Source organism: Cricetulus griseus (assembly GCF_003668045.3).
Source record: "Cricetulus griseus strain 17A/GY chromosome 1 unlocalized genomic scaffold, alternate assembly CriGri-PICRH-1.0 chr1_0, whole genome shotgun sequence".
Taxonomy (NCBI): domain Eukaryota; kingdom Metazoa; phylum Chordata; class Mammalia; order Rodentia; family Cricetidae; genus Cricetulus; species Cricetulus griseus.
Window position 1 is genome coordinate 257356655 of NW_023276806.1, and position 17494 is coordinate 257374148.

General features: G+C 43.3%; 2 pseudogenes; both read right to left on the reverse strand.

The window, feature by feature from the left end:
• Window positions 1–6537: 6537 nt before the first annotated feature.
• On the reverse strand, window positions 6538–7959 carry LOC113831873 (annotated as a pseudogene).
• Window positions 7960–13118: 5159 nt separating this feature from the next.
• Window positions 13119–14174, reverse strand: LOC100760265 (annotated as a pseudogene).
• Between the last annotated feature and the right edge of the window lie 3320 nt (window positions 14175–17494).

Below are 17494 nucleotides of genomic sequence, written 5' to 3' on the forward strand. Positions count from 1 at the left end.
TCCTGATGGCGCTCATTCAGTGTTGAGAGATTAGAATTCCAAAATCGCAGAGACACGGAGGCAGTGTCTGCTTTATTGTTCACACGACTGACTGGTGTATGTTAAATGAAGGTTGCCATTCAGGTCAGAATGGTCACTCATGTTCTACAGTGTTCAGACACTAGACCTGAACTGACTGACCATTCTTCACACACTAAACAGTTCTCAGTACATATTAGCATGCTTGTATGTGCTTGTGATGAAGTCTCCAGAGATTATGTAGTCATTGGGTCAGCCTTCACGATCTGTTTAACTGTCTGGTACAATTGGGAGGTGGTTAACAATAGGAGGGGCCTGTCCAGAGGAGCAGGGTCCTGAAGGTATGCCCTTGCAGTATCCTGCCCGGGGCTATTTCCTCTGCTCATTTCTGTTTTCTCTTGACCACCATTGGGTCAACTGCTTCTCTCTGAGGATATTCTGAACTTTGCTGGGAGTGAGTTTTCCCAGTCTAGGATTTGGAATATGAGCAGAGATTAGGTAGCACCTGTCTAAGGATTCCAAGGAAGATAGGATGACAGGCGCTGCCCCAACTGCATCTTTGCCTGAATTGCTTACCCACTGTCTAATTCCTCTCCCCTGTCCTTCATCGGCCTCTATCCCCATGAGCAGGAAGTGCTGACTTGGATAGTCAGTACCCGGGAGTGGACAATCCCTGCTCTTCAAGCCCTCTGTAGGTCCCCTAGCCTAAGGACGACTGTGGGGCTGTTCATTTGAGCCTTCTCTCATGGTCATGTTCTTGGGCTCACTTCCTATCTGCTCATTATTGCAGCATAGTTCTTAGATGATCTCTTGGCAGAGGTCCAAGTCTCTGAACAAGCTGCACTTCAGCCTGTTTGTGGCAATGTTATCGCTTTACATACTCAAGTGTTGGTGATGCTCATTCATGGAAGATTTCTTAGGCTTCCAATGATATTTCACCTTCTTGGAAAAGTCTCTAGTCTCCAGAAAAGACATGACCATTTCAGTGTAACTCTGGGACTTTGGTTTGGGTCTTGTAGGGATATCTGAGTTTTTGGAAATGTGAGCTGTTCAGGTTGGCCTTCTCTAAATCAAGACTGGTTTCCACCTGACTGGTTTCTCCTTTAAAAATTTCTAAATATCCTTCTGCACTCTCTGCTCTGGGAGACTGTATTTCTCAGGAACTTGGTCAGCTCCCCAGTAGTGTTGTGAGGATGTTGTTCATATGTGAGGTGCATTTTGGGTGTGCCATACTTCTCTCTAATGCAAAAGCAGTCAAGTCCTTAAGATGAAATGGGGGTACTTCTCAAAATTCCTACTTTCCTGGGATCTTCAGCATCACCTGGCTGGGTTTGACTAATTTCCTCAGGTAGTGAGAAATTCCTGAGTTAGTCCTGAAAGACCACTTAGATTTTTCCCTTCCTTAGAAAACTGAAATCCGCTTCCCGACAGTCTGGATGTGTCTGGGACACTGTAACTGCGAATCTTCAATTTGAATGCCAACATTCTGGTGTTGTAATGACACCCACCCCTGTGTCCAGTAATCTTCAAGGACTCCGTTTCAGTCTTTGGTCATCTATAGAAGCCTACCAATATACGTTGTTTCTTCCATGAATTTTTCTTTCATCCCCCAAAGCTATTCTACCATTCACAGCAGAATGATGTTTTACAAAAGGGACTGGATTTCTTAATTATTCTGGGGAGGGTTGTCATACACTGAGAATGACTGGACCTTATTTGACATGGGGGACTTCAAGAGCCCACCCCCAAAAGTTTCCCAATAGTAAAGGGTTGCCTAATTCGTCTGTTGATCTACATTCACTGGTCCTCTGTTGGCGTCTGCTGCATCTTCTATATAATCCAGAAGGTTGGGACCTTCTACTTGGGTTATTCCCAGAAGAAGCATTATTTCTGGGGATGCCTTGTCTACAATTTTTTCTGATATCCTATTCTACCACAACTAAAACATTGAGTATTTCGATGTCTTTTCATAGCATTTGGCGATCACTTCCCTTACCCACCTTCAGTGTTAGTCAAAGCACTCAACATTGGGTGTGTGCAGGATCCATTCTTCCATTGGTGCTGATTTGATCTTTCAGGACTCATGCACCTTTTTGTATTTAAATTGGCATTTTCAAAAGCTAGAGATTGAATGAATACTTGTCTAGCTTTTAGAGCCAATACCTAACCCCTATTTTTGTACAGCTTTTGTCAATCTTTGCAAAAAATCACTGAAAGATTCCTTTAGGCCTTGTCTAAACTTAGCACATGACCCTTATTTTCCCAAGTTCTTGAATCTGGCCACTGAATTGTGAACAGAGGGAAATGTGCATATAGAAGCAATGTTGTGGTAGGCACTGCCTGAAGGTTGTGGGTGGCTAACTGTTTTGAACCCAAGCACCTCAGGAGTTTGAGGCCTGTGGAGTTGGGCAGCACCTGGAGGCTGTTGTAGAGAGGCTGCAACAGGAAAATCCCAGACTTACTCAGAGGTTACTCTAGTGGCAGGAAAGCCAAGGGCAAGTAGCTACATTGTGTGTTTTGTGCCTGGGTTGGATGCTAGATGTGTTTATCTATTTACCAATGAAAACTCTGGAGTGAGATAAGTGGAGTAAGACCTGTGTATGGTCAGAAGTGGCAGAGAAGCCACCAGTGACCTCCTATCTCTTCATTCCTGCATCCAAAAGGGCTGAGATCCTGTTGGCCCTGCCTTATTACTTCCTGTCTCTGTCAGTTCTCCAACACCTCTATTGGTCAGCTAGTGGGTAGCTCTGCCCTGACTCAGAGCAAACTGTTGTCAGAATGCCGTCAGAAATCACAAGAGATGTTCACTTGTGTATGTTGGAAGCAGGGGGAAACAAGCCCAGCATAAATACTATGGGGTCCAGGCCATGCTTCAGTCAGACTCCAGAGAGATCAGTGACTTTTTTTTTTAATGAGACAGGATTTCTGTGTAGCTCTAGTTCGTCCTGTACCTTGCTCTGTAGACTGGGTTGGCCTCCAATTCAGGTATCTGCCTGGCTCTGTCTCCAAAGAGCTGGGGTTAAAGGTGTGTGCCATCATGCCCAGCCTTTCTACTTTTAAATATAAACAACTTATTCATGGAGAGATGATGGCTGGGTATTTTGAAACCAAAAAATGTGGATGGAAAGGAGTCAGAGCAAGTTTGATGAGCAGATGTTTATTAGGAAAGGATTCACATTAGTCTTACACAACCAAGCATGTCGGGGAACGGAGCTGCATGCATGTGGCCCTCATATTTAGTTTTGCCACATCAATGACCATGCCCAAGTGTGCATGGTTTTAGTTACTTGTGCTAATCTCCAAGTGGGTGTGGTCAGCACTTTTCCCTAGAATTCCCCTTTTAGTCTAAAAGAGGATTAAAACTTAGCAGTATGAATTAACAATCATAAGGGTGAATAACAAGTTATAATAATCTACCAGTGTCATATTTAAGGTATAGTTGGAAATAGATCCAGTTTAGTCATCTGAAACATATCCAAGCTTGAACCTCCTTCTAAACCCAGCATGAATGACTAGGAACCTAGCCCTAACTAGTTGTCAACATGGGAAAATAGGGTGTAGTTTTCCTGAAGAACTGTGAGGATGACAACCTCGTGGGGTCCTGTGGGAAGAAATGTTGGTGTGATGACAGTCCTGAATGGGTTATATCTGTACATGTCTGGTGGGAGATGCTTGATTGAAAGTCCAGGTTGAAGTCCTTCTCTTGAATGAAGTTTTTGTGTTGATTGAAGTCAGTACATGAAGTTCTGCCCAGAGTGTCAGTTGAAACGAAGTATGTTGGATCCAGTGTGGACTCGAGCAGGAATGGCCCATTTTCCTTCTGGAGCATCCAGGGATTGCTGTTGCGCAGGTCTTCATTGGCTGTGTGGGACTCAAACATAAATGTTAGCAGTGAAATGTTTGCTTGTATATGTATGCATACCGGGAAAGGCAACCATAACAATTATGAGATGGTTTACATCTTGAGAGAGAAAGCCAAGAAAAAGATGACAGTCCCTAATCTTTCTCCTATTCTGTATTACATCAGTTGGCTTGTTGGTACAATACAGAAACTCTGAAGTTTATTTTTAAAACGTGCTTGGATTTAGAGGAAAGCCAAATCCACCTCTAAATAGGAAATAGAGAAATAGAATTCTGAGAGAGAGCTGTAAAGTTAACCATATGGCACATTCTTTTGTCTGATGGTTATAGCTACCTTCTCTTAAGTATCTACCCATGCAGTGTCCTTTGACTTCTGGAGATGAGTTTACTCTGGATGGTAATATGACCAGAATACAAGCTAGATTAAGGTCTACTGATCTATATGTGCGTCCAGTATTCTGCTTTTCACCCATTGCAATACTTTTTCTGCTTCAGTGGGTAATATTCATAAACTGTTTAAGTCATGTCCTCCACATCCATTTTTATCTGGTTGAGAAATTTTCCCTAATTTCTGAAGAGAATTAAGGCTTTGATAACTCTAATTTGTAGTTTTTCAGTCTGTTCTTTGTAAGTCTATCTTGTAACCTAATAACAGAATCTCCTCTCTGTATCTTTTCTGGGACAATCTGTAAACCCAAATTAGGCAGAACTTCACCATTACAAACATAGTTCCAATGTTTCCTTATTAGAATCTGAATGTTATCCATGTAATGGTAAAGAAGGGATTGTGGAAATTTGTTACGAGTGTTTTCCAAAGTTTCTGTATGAAGTGCTGGCACATAGTAGGACTATTTAGCATTCCTTGTGGCAAAACCTTCCCCTGGAATCTCTTTACTGTACCAACTCTTAATTCACAGCCAGTTAACACAAATTTTCCCTATGGTTTTCTTGCTATTGTGAAAAAACAATCTTTCAGATCAATGACTATGATCGGCCATCCCTTAGATATCAAGGAAAGACAAAGGCATTCCAGGCTGCAGAGAGTCCATTGGCTGAATTACCTCATTGGTTGCTCTCAGGTCTGTCAGCATTCTCTACTTACCTACATTTTGGTAACATATCAGGAAAATATCAAGGGCTGGTAGATACTTCTATAGGCCCAGCCTATAGGTGTTCCTGTGTTAACTTTTCTAAAGCCTCTGGCCTCTGAGATGTCATAGGCCATTACCCTACCCAAACCTGCTCATCTGTGAGCCATTTTAATGGTAGACCCTCAGAGGAGCCTAAAGCCCTATCATTTGTACTTAGTTTCTATGTAGCCTGGATGGTTGGGAACTGATTTCATAGTGACTTACCAATTTTCTATGATCTAAAGATTGCACATGATTTGTATCTGCTACTGGAGGAATATTAATCTGGTATTCCATTGCTGTAAGAGATCATGACCCCAGAAATTTATTGCTATGTCTGACATATGGTTTTAGCCTTCCTTTCTGTTCTTCCGGTCCAATGCAGACCACTCGATCAACACTGTCGAACTCTAGTTACATTTCCAATTCCTAAATTGTACATCTCTAAGAGGCCATCTCTGAGGCCAGGACTTTTGGGTAATAGTTACATCTGCACCAGTGTCAACTAAACCAGTAATAACTTTAATTCTTTCAACTGAGGCCTCTAGGTAATCACACCATCCTTGATATGAGAGGACCATGAATTCTGTAGAGTATCTTCCAAAGGGGTCTATATGTCAAACTGTCCTTGGGTTTCATGATTGACTTCAGTGTCAGCCTGGCACAAATTGGAATTACTGGAGTAGGAAGCTGCATGAATTTTCCTGACTGCCTTAATGTGATAAGACCTGCCACAAACCCAAGTGTTGGCTGCACCTTCTGGTGGCAGCCGAGACAAAATGGGCATGGGAGAAGGAAGATCACCTTGCTTTTGATCACTTGGACTGACTTCCCTGTGACTAGTGAGTTGATTTGTCCTGTTGGCATTTTTGCTGGTAGCAGATTTGGCTTTTAGGCGCTGACACTGTGGAACAGGGGGCATTGGGTTATCCAGGAACTTCTAGGCTTCTAGCACAACACTGAGACTACTGAGGCACACCCTGCACACCTACTACAGCAAATTCTAAGCTTCTCTGGTATGGTTTGACTACCATTATTTTAAGTGTTATCCTTTTTTGCTCTAGAGAACCTGACCAATTTTAGCCAGGGTAGGGTGTTGTGACAGATATGACCATGTTTTTGAGAGGACTTTGATACTACTGGAACTTTGGAGTGGAAAAGAGTTATGTGCTCAGAGCTTAGCGGGGCTGTTCTGTGGGAGCTAGGAGATACTGCTGAGAGCAGTGTGGAAATGGAGGACTGTGTACTAGGCTTTTCTTTTGGGAGTACCAACTGGCTTCTAAATCATGACTTGTCTTTATAATTTCCCAGCCTTTATTTAGCTCTTATTTTAATATTTTTATATTAATCATTTTTAATCTGCATCTTAAAGGAGAAAACAATCAAACATTTTAATTTACATCTTAAAGGGGAAACGAGGAAAAACATGAGTTTTAATTTCCATCTTAAAAGAACAAGTGAAACAGATGAGGTAACAGGGCCTGGTGAGCTCCCTGAATAAACACAAGGGAACATAGGCAGGCAGGGCTCAGGAAGCCATCTGACCAACAGGAGGCAGAGGCCTAGGTGAGTGTTCCTGCACTCAGGGGTGCTTCAGAGCCTGGGTAAGAATCTGGCGCTCTGAGGAATGGTACCTAAGAAGCTTGGTGATCAAGTCCTGGGTCCCCTAGGGTACTGGTTACAGAAACCTCAAATCCACCTAATGAGGCCAGTGAAGAAGAATCTATCTTTAGTTCATTTCTCCTTGATTCTGTCAGTCTCTTCAGGGCACACTTCAGATCATCACTACCTATCAATGAAGAACTCCGTGTGTGTGTGTGTGTGTGTGTGTGTGTGTGTGTGTGTGTGTGTATGTGTTTGCCTTTGTATATTTTGATGTAGGTGCTGATCTCGAAGACTGGATATCCCACCAAAGCTCCTAGAGCATCCCAATACACCACAGACCCATCTTATCATACATTCTCCCATTAGTCATTTCATGGGCCAAGTAGTCCAGAGTCCCACACATTTTCTGTCTTCTGAGAAGGGGGGCATGCACAGACCAATGAAAGTCTGCAATCTTCACTTCACCCCTGAGCCCCAGCAGGAGATTCTCTGTCGTGATGTCCCTGTAAATCACCTTATGCTCATGACAGTAGGTCAGGGTGTTTGTCAACCCCTCCATTATTGTAGGTGAACCTTGATCTTCACTTCCCTTTGAAGCTGGTACCCCAATCCCTCCTTCTGTCTGGGACTTGAATATTACCTTCAGGGTCACAATAAAATGGTTTTCCTTGAGCCAAACCAGACAGGGATCTGGGAAGAAAGTTGGAGTCAGAAGAGACCGATCCAGTCAGAGGAGAAACTGGCCAGTGGCCAAGGAAGCAGCACATACAGATAATTGGGTAACAAGCCAGGAGCCAATGTGGCCAAGCATAGATAATATGGGTTCATTTATATGTAAGAGCTAGTTAGTAATAAGACTGAGATATTGGCTGAACATTTGTAATAAGGTTCTGAGCAAGTGAACAGCTGTAGAACAGGAAAACACTAGCAACAGACATGTCTGTGACCTAACAAGGTCCCATTCCATGTTTCATATGGTGCACTGCTTGGCTGCAGCTCTTAAAGGGGATTCTGAGATGGTTAGCTTTGATTTCTAAAAAATTACTCTCGGCATAGATTGCCAACTAACAGCAAGGTGGGTGGTATGTCTAACATGTCTTTTGAAGGGACTTCGAAGGCTTTATCTCGTGAGAAACCTACGCTCTGATGTCACTGTCTTGAAACATAGCTATAAAACAATACTTTGTTGGTTTGGGTTGGCTGAAATCCTCACCGACAGGGTTGCTTGGAAACTTGGCTCAGCACATGAGTGGTGAGCCAAATGCCATGTGGAGTCAGAACTAGATAAGTTTATTAAGTACTCACTCAAAGGAGCTGGGTTTATACCAGGGGCCTGCTTGTCCATTAGCCCAAAATGCGAGGGAAAAAATGAGGGACCAGTGCTTGTGTATATTTAAACCCTGGCTCTGTTATTCTGACTGCATCTAAGCAGGCATGGTCAGCAACACCTGTGCCAGCCCCAAGTGGGAGTGGTCAGTGTTTCCTCCTACAATTCCCCTCTTAGTCATTTTGTATCACTTCTATGGCAATCTGTAATCCACAATGACGTAGAACTTCACTGTTTCAAACATTTGTTCTGATGTTTGTTAGATACCATCCATATAATGAAGATTGGATTGTGGAATTTCCTTATGAATTATCTCAATTTTTTTGTAAAGTGCTGGCACAAGGTAGGATTATTTAACATTTGCTGTGGCAAAACATTCCACATCTCTTAACTGGCTGTGAATTAAGAGTTGGTACAGTAAATGCAAATTTTTCTCTATCACTTTCTTACACCAGAATTGTGAAAACATTCAGATCAATGACTATGATCAGCCATCCCTTAGGTATCAAGGAAGGTAAAGGCATTTCAGGCTACAGATGTCCCATAGGTTGAATTACTTTATTGATGGCTCTGCTGTACCTGCACTAACTTTTCTAAAGCCTCTATCTTCTCAGAGGTCATATGTAGGGGAAGCTGTAGCCACGCCTACTTAGGGGCTAGCTACAGGTGTGCCTGATCACACCTGCCAGGGTGAGGAAGAGGTTCAGGTGGCTGGTTCACTTTCGTTTTCCCTTTTGGCTTGCTGTACAGACTGCTGCCACGCCGGCTGGTAGGTCGCTCTGTAAGTAAGGCTTTTCCCTATTAAATACCTTTATATTTCTACCTGACTCCGTATTGGTAATTTCCCACTATATCTGGTGTCAGGAGTGGGATCTTCAGAACATCCAGTCTTTGAGTTACGAGTGCCACAATTCAAACTTAGTCCAGAAACAGTAGGTCCATCTTCCTTCTGTTCTGTGTGAACCTGCTCTTTTGAGGAATTTATCTTTTTAACAGCTATTTGAGAATTAGTCACTAAAGAGGGGCATTAAATCCAAACATATCTCAGAACCACTGTCATTCTTCCCTTCTAAATGAGTGTTTTCTTCCTGAATGATTACTTCTTTAACAGCCACTTCAGGGTAATCCTTTCAGAGGAACACTGTTAGCCGCAACTGGTCTCTCGAAAGAGCCTCTAGGCAAAGAGCTGGCAGGAGCATTACAAATCACTGGGGGATGCACACCCCTTTTCCACTAGTTGTAGCCTGAACAACACCGACTGAACTAACTCTTTGCACACCACTCAACTCTCTGAGCCAACTCCAAGGACTGCTGCTGTCCCTGCTCCAGCCTTTGGGTAACTGATGGTCGAACTGCAACCTCTGCACACTCCTGTGGATTGACAATTGCTCTGCTCTCAGCTTTTCTGAAAGCACCACACCTCCCTGGGAAATTCAAGGACCTGGGTCCTGAGTGAAGACTGAACATCAACCACAGGAAATCCAGATGCAATAGGAATCAAGAGCTGCATGCTGTGATGAGATGAACTGTCAGGCTCAGCAAAGGTCCCAACCCAGAACATGTAGTTTTGGGTCAACACAAAACATGAGGGCAGGTCCTCAAACCAGGTCATGGTCCCCTAGAGTGGGGCTGCATTCAGAGGCCTAAACCATTTGGAAAGGTACTGGGTCAGCATACTGGATGCTGTGACAACTGGTAAACACCAGATGACCTGTGAAATGAGAGGCCAGCCTGGGTGAATTCATCAGCTCATTGGAACCTGGTGACATGAACTTGGATGATAACCCTGAACTTCTTGGGTGTTGAAGGCTCAGTCACAGGAGATGGACAATTATGAAGGGCATGCTGCCTAAGATAGAACTGTCCCACTAACTTCCTACCTGCATCATGTGTTCAGAAGCCTGGCAGGCTGGAGCTCATCTGCTGCCTTCCTACACCTGTCTCAAGATCTTTAGTCTAGCCTGTGGGACTTAGTAATATTTCTTGCTTATAGTCTTGACAGGGATGGGGTTTCATTTTAGCTGATCTAGTTTTTCTCTTGTAGTAAGAGTAATTTCAATCAGGTTACATTATAAACATTGCTTAAGTTGGGCCAATCCAGGCCTAGGATTCTAGTCTCCCTGGTCTGAGATGGTCACTTTATCCACTGGGACTGGCCCACCCTAACATCAACTCCATCTGTGACCTGCTGGACTGTATGAATGACTGTCCCTGTGGAATATACCACAGGATGTCCATGACTCAGGGGAAGGATCACAGCAGGGATATGCAAGAGTTCGGGTGAGGTTCCAGTGAAAAAAACCATTACCAGAAGCCTTGAACTCATTGCAATGAACTTTTTGTGCATGGTGCTCATTGGACTAAAGAGTATACTGGGTGCCTCTAGGATGGATGATATGAAGTATGTTAAATCGGGGAATGAGGTTGTTGTATTTTTTGTTAAAATGATTTGTGAGGGGGTTATTTGGGGATGGATGATCAGGGTTGAGCCGTGAGCATATAGTGTCCCAGGGATGAGCAGGATTGGGGTGCATAATGTATAATTGTCAAATCTCTAGCATAGCTGCTATTGAAATAGTAAACGATTTCAATAGCTGCTATTGAAATAGTAAACGATTTCTCAGAGCTTTTGTGGAAGGACTGGATATCTTCGAGCTGTCATAGACACTATTAAACTACCATGGCTTGTCTCTTTTATAAGAGATGAGGCTCACTTGGCCCTCAGTGAACATTAGTGGGGTCTGATGCAGCCTAGAACAGACATGCCTAGATGGCTTCCTTGACTGAGGATTTCCTAGAAAAAATGCACTCTTAGCTCCCAGAGCGGGAAGCTAAGCAGCCAAGATTCTTAGGATCTCTACCTGTGCTTGTTCTTGGATGGTCTGCATGTCCACAGCCACCTCCTCCTTCCCAGGCAGAGAACTTGACTGCTAAGTCGCTAACTGCTGAAGAGGAAGCTCAGAGGTATCTTAACAGAATCTTCCTTGCCAGGGTTCGCCACTGTACACCCAGGAGTCACAAATAGTAAATAGCAATGAAGGGACACAGTCCAGAAGAAGCTATTGTGCAAATTCAGTGCTTTTGGTTTCAGGATACAGGATCTGCAGGATACAGTGCATGGTGGAATCGGCTTCTTCGAGATGGGACACCACTAGCTATAAGCTCCACCAGGGATTAGGAAGGGCGGGAAACCAGGTTCTTAATGGGTCAGGGCTCATGTTGTAGAAATATTACTTGGGAATAATAGGAGTGTTTAGTTACCATGCTCAAATCCTGGTTCCTAGTCTACCTGTATGTGTTCCTGAGGGGTGGAGGTTGTATAGACTGTTAAGGGCCATGAACAGAGCTGTACGATCTGAAGAAATGAGGATTCTCATGTGACCAAGAACCTGAATTCCCTCAGCATCTGAGAGCCATTTTAACTTTTCAGATTCATAGAACAGGGAGTGTCTGAATGATTCACAGGACTCATTGGTCTATGTTAAAAGGACCCCTGAAGGTTGTCAGTCGAGTTAGTAGGATTGCTCTTGTTCTCCAGTGCATTGGATACTAGAAAGAATCGGCTGTTCTTCACCCCCAAAGAGGATCAGCTCACTGTGCATACCTGCTGGGTGTCCCACGAAATCATTTGGTCCTGAGACCCTAGTTGCAAACAGCCACAATAGACTAGACAGATTAAAGAATCCCTCAGTACTTCAAGAATTCTCATGAGAGCTGCCCAGTGCCAGTATAAGAGCTAGCTAAGAACCAGCCTAAGCTAAGGCCGAGCTTTCATAAGTCTCTCTCTTTGGGCCACCAGGTCAAAAAAAATGACAAATCTGTGTAAGGAGAGGGGCTAAAGGCGGGCCAGAATACATCATCATTGTGAAGTGGCTAACTATATTTCTCTTCTGACATAATTGATATTGGTTCATTGTCCTCACCCTTATTTACTTTTCTCTTAAGCACATTTTCTATTTTCATTACTACTCTTAAAATCTTAAGATGAGCTGGTGGTGATGGCCTATGCCTTTGATCCCAGCACTAGGGGGGCAGAGGCAGGCGGATCTGAGTTTGAGACCAGCCTGATCTACAAGAGCTAGTTCCAGGACAGTCTCCAAAGCCAGAGAAAAACTGTTTCAAAGATGAAGGTTGAAGGTTGTGGTAGCATTTATTGTGAAAACCAAAGCTACATCTCTTCTTGAAGCCATTAAAACTAAAGTGAGTGAATATTTACTATTCAAATCAATGGTCAGTACAATTTTATCTATTAAAGAATAGTTTGGATTATTTCACCTTGTCCATTATTACATTTTGTATACCCTGCCAGATACAAGAATGGAAAATTAGAAGCAATTTTGTTTGTAAAGATAGGCAAAAGACAAACCTAAGCTTTAAGTCAGCAAAAACAAAAGAACTGAATGTTTCATATAATAATGGTTTGCTTAGGAATCACTGGTGGACTCAACAATTGAGACAACTCAATGTAGCTGGCCCAGGAGCAGAATAAAAGGGACATACAATTATCTCAGTGATTATAGAAAAAAATCTATTGAACTCAATATTTAAACTCCTATCTAATTCATAGAGAATGTCTTACATTTGACCAGACATCAGTTTAAAAAGTCATTAAATACTATGCTTAGCCAGGTGTTGTGAGATAGACCTATAATCAGTGTTTGGGAGCTGAGGCAGAAGCACTAAGTGTCTGTGGCCAGCCTGGGCTATTTATGGATACCATATGTTGAACACCACTAAAACAAAACCATAGCAGAAGCAGGACAATTAATTCAGGGTCATTCTCAATTGGAGTTCCAGGGCAGCCTGGGCTAGAGCCTGTTTCAAAACAAAATCCCAACAAATCAACAGACATTTGCTGGGCCTAGGTGGCGCGTGCCTTTAATTCCATCACTCAGGAGGCAGAAACGGGCAGATCTGAGTTTGGAGGCCAGTCTGCTCTACAGAGTGAATTACAACACAGTCAGGGCTATACAGAGAAACCCTGTCTGGAAAAAACAAAACAAAACAAAGGACCATGCTTAACAGAGAAACGGGAAATTTTCCCATAAGGTCTATCAAGAGTCCTCACTAGCACAAGTGGGAGGTTATCCTTCGAGAACATAGAAAATGGAGGCTCAGAGAGAAAACTCGTATTTGAAGGAATCTACTCATTTGCTGTGGGAGGGGTGCTAGACCTCTCAAGGGCTTGGGCGATGAAGAGTCATTGGGACTACACAGCTGCAGGGACTGTAATATGGACAAAGGGCAGTAGGAAAGTAATACTTACAGAAGGTGGTGATGGGAAAGCCATGGTTTGTGACATAAAAGGAGACAGTGCCAGTCTCATAGTCTAAGAAAACCCGATGTGGCAGGTGGCACTGTCCTGGAGATGAGCAAGGAGGTGGAGTCCTCATAGGATCTGTACTCATGTTTATGCTGCAACCCAATCAGCCAGTATCTGCTCTGGGGCTGATATCTGGAGTATGCATTCTGCTTGCCCAGATACTGGCTGAAAGAACATGGGTTCCACCGGGTTCCTGCATACACCCAGGATCCACGCTGTCTTCTTGGTCACATCTACCTCCCAGTATTTTCCTGAGAAGTGCTGAGAGCCCAGAACACTAGTCATAATGTTCCTCCAGACAGGAAGGCTTGGACAGCTTGGCACCCACAAACCTCACCTGTCTCCGGTTTTTAGACGGTACAAGATTTAAATTAGCCGTCTGTGGATTCAGACTCAGTCCACCCAGTTGCTTTGGACTGTTGTCAATTCCTGAAAGACTCACAGCATCTCTTTGAGATGCGGGGCTCGAAGCAAACTCTTCAGCTTGGTGGGGAGAGCTTGAGGAGCTCAAGGTCCAAAACTCCTTTTTTGTGACATCACTCGCATCCTTCAGCAGCTCCACTGTGGAACCCTGGCACCGGTGCTCCAGATCTGAGATGAGATCCTTCAGTGACTGGCTCTGATGGATCAGGTCCCCCTCTGCTTTCTCTATGATGCTCAGCCCCTTCTTCTCTTCTACTTCCAGTTTCCTCGGTTCCCTCTGCTCCTCCCAGTCCAGGCTGCTCTGCAGCTGCTTAAACTCGATCTGGATCCGGTGTCTCTCAGGCTCCACCTGATTCTTCCAGGATTCCCTCTTCTCTTGGATAACAGCTTTTAGCCTCTCGGCTTCCTGCTGCTTCTTCCTCAGCTTCTTCAGAGACTCCTGGAACATCTCCTGGTAGTCCTGGGTCACCTCCATGAGGAATACCATGGTCATCCCACATTCCTCAAGAAGCATTATTTCTAGGGATGCCTTGTCTACAATTTTTTCTCTGAGATCCTATTCTACCACAACTAAAACATTGAGTATTTGGATGTCTTTTCATACCTTTTGAAGATCACTTCCCTTACCCAACCTCAGTGTTATAGTCAAAGCACTCAACATTGGGTGTTTGCAGGATCCATTCTTCCTTTGGTGCTGATTTGATCTTCAAGGACTCATGAACCTTTTCCCACTTAAATTAGCATTTTCAAAAGCTAGAGATTGAACCAGTACTTGTCAAGCTTTTAGATCTGATACCCTACCCCTATTTTTGTACAGTTTTGTCAATCTTTGCAAAAAGTCACTGAGATTCCTTTGGGGCCTTGTCTAAACTTAGACTTATTTTCCCTAGTTCTTGAATCTGGCCACTGTGTGAATTGTGAACAGAGGGAAATGTGCATAAAGACGCAATGTTGTGGGTAGGCACTGCCTGAGGGTTGTGGGTGGCTAACTGTTTTGAACCCAAGCACCTCAAGAGTTTGAGGCCTGTGGAGTTTGGCAGCACCTGGAGGCTGTTGTAGAGAGGCTGCAACGGGAAAATCCCAGACTTACTCAGAAGCTGCTCTGGGGCAGCATAGCCAAGGGCAAGTAGCTATATTGTGTCTTTTGTGCCTGAGTTGGATGCTAGATGTGTTTATCTATTTACCAATGAAAAATCTGGAGTGAGATAACTGGAGTAAGGACCTGTGTGTGATCAGGAGGTCACTGGTGGCTTCTCTGCCACTTCTATCTCTTCCATTCCTGCATCCAAAAGGGCTGAGATCTTGTTGGCCCTGCCTTATTACTTCCTGTCTTTGTGTCAGTTCTCCAACACCTCTATTGGTCAGCTAGTGGGTAGCTCTGCCCTGACTCAGAGCAAACTGTTGTCAGAATGCAGTCAGAACATCACAAGAGATGTTCACTTGTGTATGTTGGAGGCAGGGGGAAACATGCCCAGCATAAATACTATGGTGTCCAAGCCGTGTTTCAGTCAGACTCCAGAGAGATCAGTGACTTTTTAATGAGACAGGATTTCTGTGTAGCTCTAGTTCGTCCTGTACCTTGCTCTGTAGACTGGGTTGGCCTCCAATTCAGGTATCTGCCTGGCTCTGTCTCCAAAGAGCTGGGGTTAAAGGTGTGTGCCATCATGCCCAGCCTTTCTACTTTTAAATATAAACAACTTATTCATGGAGAGATGATGGCTGGGTATTTTGGAACCAATAAATGTGGATGGAAAGGAGTCAGAGCAAGTTTGATGAGCAGATGTTTATTAGGAAAGGATTCACATTAGTCTTACACAACCAAGCATGTTGGGGAACAGAGCTGCATGCATGTGGCCCTCATATTTAGTTTTGCCACAATGACCACGCCCAAGTGTGCATGGTGTGTTACTTATACTAACCTCCAAGTGGGCGTGGTCAGCACTTTCCCCTAGAATTCTCCTTTTAGTCTAAAAGAGGATTAAAACTTAGCAGTATGAATTAACAATCACAAGGGTGAATAACAAGTTATAATAATCTACCAATGTCATATTTAAGGTATAGTTGGAAATAGATCCAGTTTAGTCTTCTGAAACATATCCAAGCTTGAACCTCCTAAACCCAGCATGAATCACTAGGAACCTAGCCCTAACTAGCTGTCAACAGTGGGAAATGAGGGGGCAGTATTTTCCTGAAGAACTGTGACGATGACAACCTCGTGGGGTCCTGTGGGAAGAAATGTTAGTGTGATGAATGTCCTGAATGGGTTATATCCATACATGTCTGGTGGGAGATGCTTGATTGAAGGTCCAGGTTGAAGTCCTTCTCTTGATTGAAGTTCTTGTGTTGGTTTAAGTCAGTACATGAAGTTCTGCCCAGAGTGTCAGTTGAAATGAAGTAAGTTGGATCCAGTGTACTCGAGGAGGAATGGCCCATTTTCCTTCTGGAGCATCCAGGGATTGCTGTCAGGCAGGCCTTCATTGGCTGTGTGGGACTCGAACATAAATGTTAGCAGAGAAATGTTTGCTTGTATATGTATGCATACCGGGAAAGGCAACTGTGGGAAAATAACAATTATGAGACGGTTTACACCTTGAGAGAAAAAGCCAAGAAAAAATGACAGTCGCTAATCTTTCTCCTATTCTGTATTACATCAGTTGGCTTCCTGGTACAACACAGAAACTCTGAAGTTTGTTTTTAAAACGTGCTTGGATTTAGAGGAAAGCCAAATCCACCTCTAAATAGGAAATAGAGAAATAGAATTCTGAGAGAGCTGTAAAGTTAACCATATGTCACATTCTTTTGTTTGATGGTTATAGCTACCTTCTCTTAAGTATCTACCCATGCAGTGTCCTTTGACTTCTGGAGATGAGTTTTCTCTGGATGGTAATATGACCAGAATACAATCTAGATTAGGACCTACAGATCTATATGTGCATCCGGTATTCTGCTTTTCACCCATTGCAATACTTTTTCTGCTTCAATGGGTAATATTCATAAACTGTTTAAGTCATGTCCTTCCACATCCATTTTTGTCTGAGAAATTTTCCCTAATTTCTGAAGAGAATTAAGGCTTTGATATTTCTAATTTGTAGCTTTTCAGTCTGTTCTTTGTAAGTTTATCTTGTAGCCTAAATAACTATCTCCTGTGTCTTTTCTGGGGCAATCGGTAACCCCCAATTAGGCAGAACTTCACCATTACAAACATACTTCCAATGTTTCTTTATTAGAATCTGAATGTCATCCATGTGTAATGATAAAGAAGGGATTGTGGAAATTTGTTATGAGTGATTTCCAAAGGTTTCTGTATGAAGTGCTGGCACATAGTAGGACTATTTGCATTCCTTGTGGCAAAACCTTCCACTGGAATCTCTTAACTGGCTGTGAATTAAGAAGTTGGTACAGTAAACACAAATTTTCCCTACGATTTTCTTGCTATTGTGAAAAAATAATCTTTCAGATCAATGACTATGATCGGCCATCCCTTAGGTATCAAGAAAGGCAAAGGCATTCCAGGCTGCAGAGAGCCCATTGGCTGAATTACCTCATTGGTTGCTCTCAGGTCTGTCAGAATTCTCTACTTACCTACCTTTTTGATAACAAATAAGGAAAATATCAAGGACTGGTAGATACTTCTATAGGCCCAGCCTCTAGGTGTTCTGTGTTAACTTTTCTAAAGCTTCTAGTCTCTGAGATGTCATAGGCCATCACCCTACTCAAACATGCTCATCTGTGAGCCATTTTAATGGTAGACCCTCAGAGGAGCCTAAGGCCCTATCATTTGTACTTAGCTTCTATGTAGCCTGGATG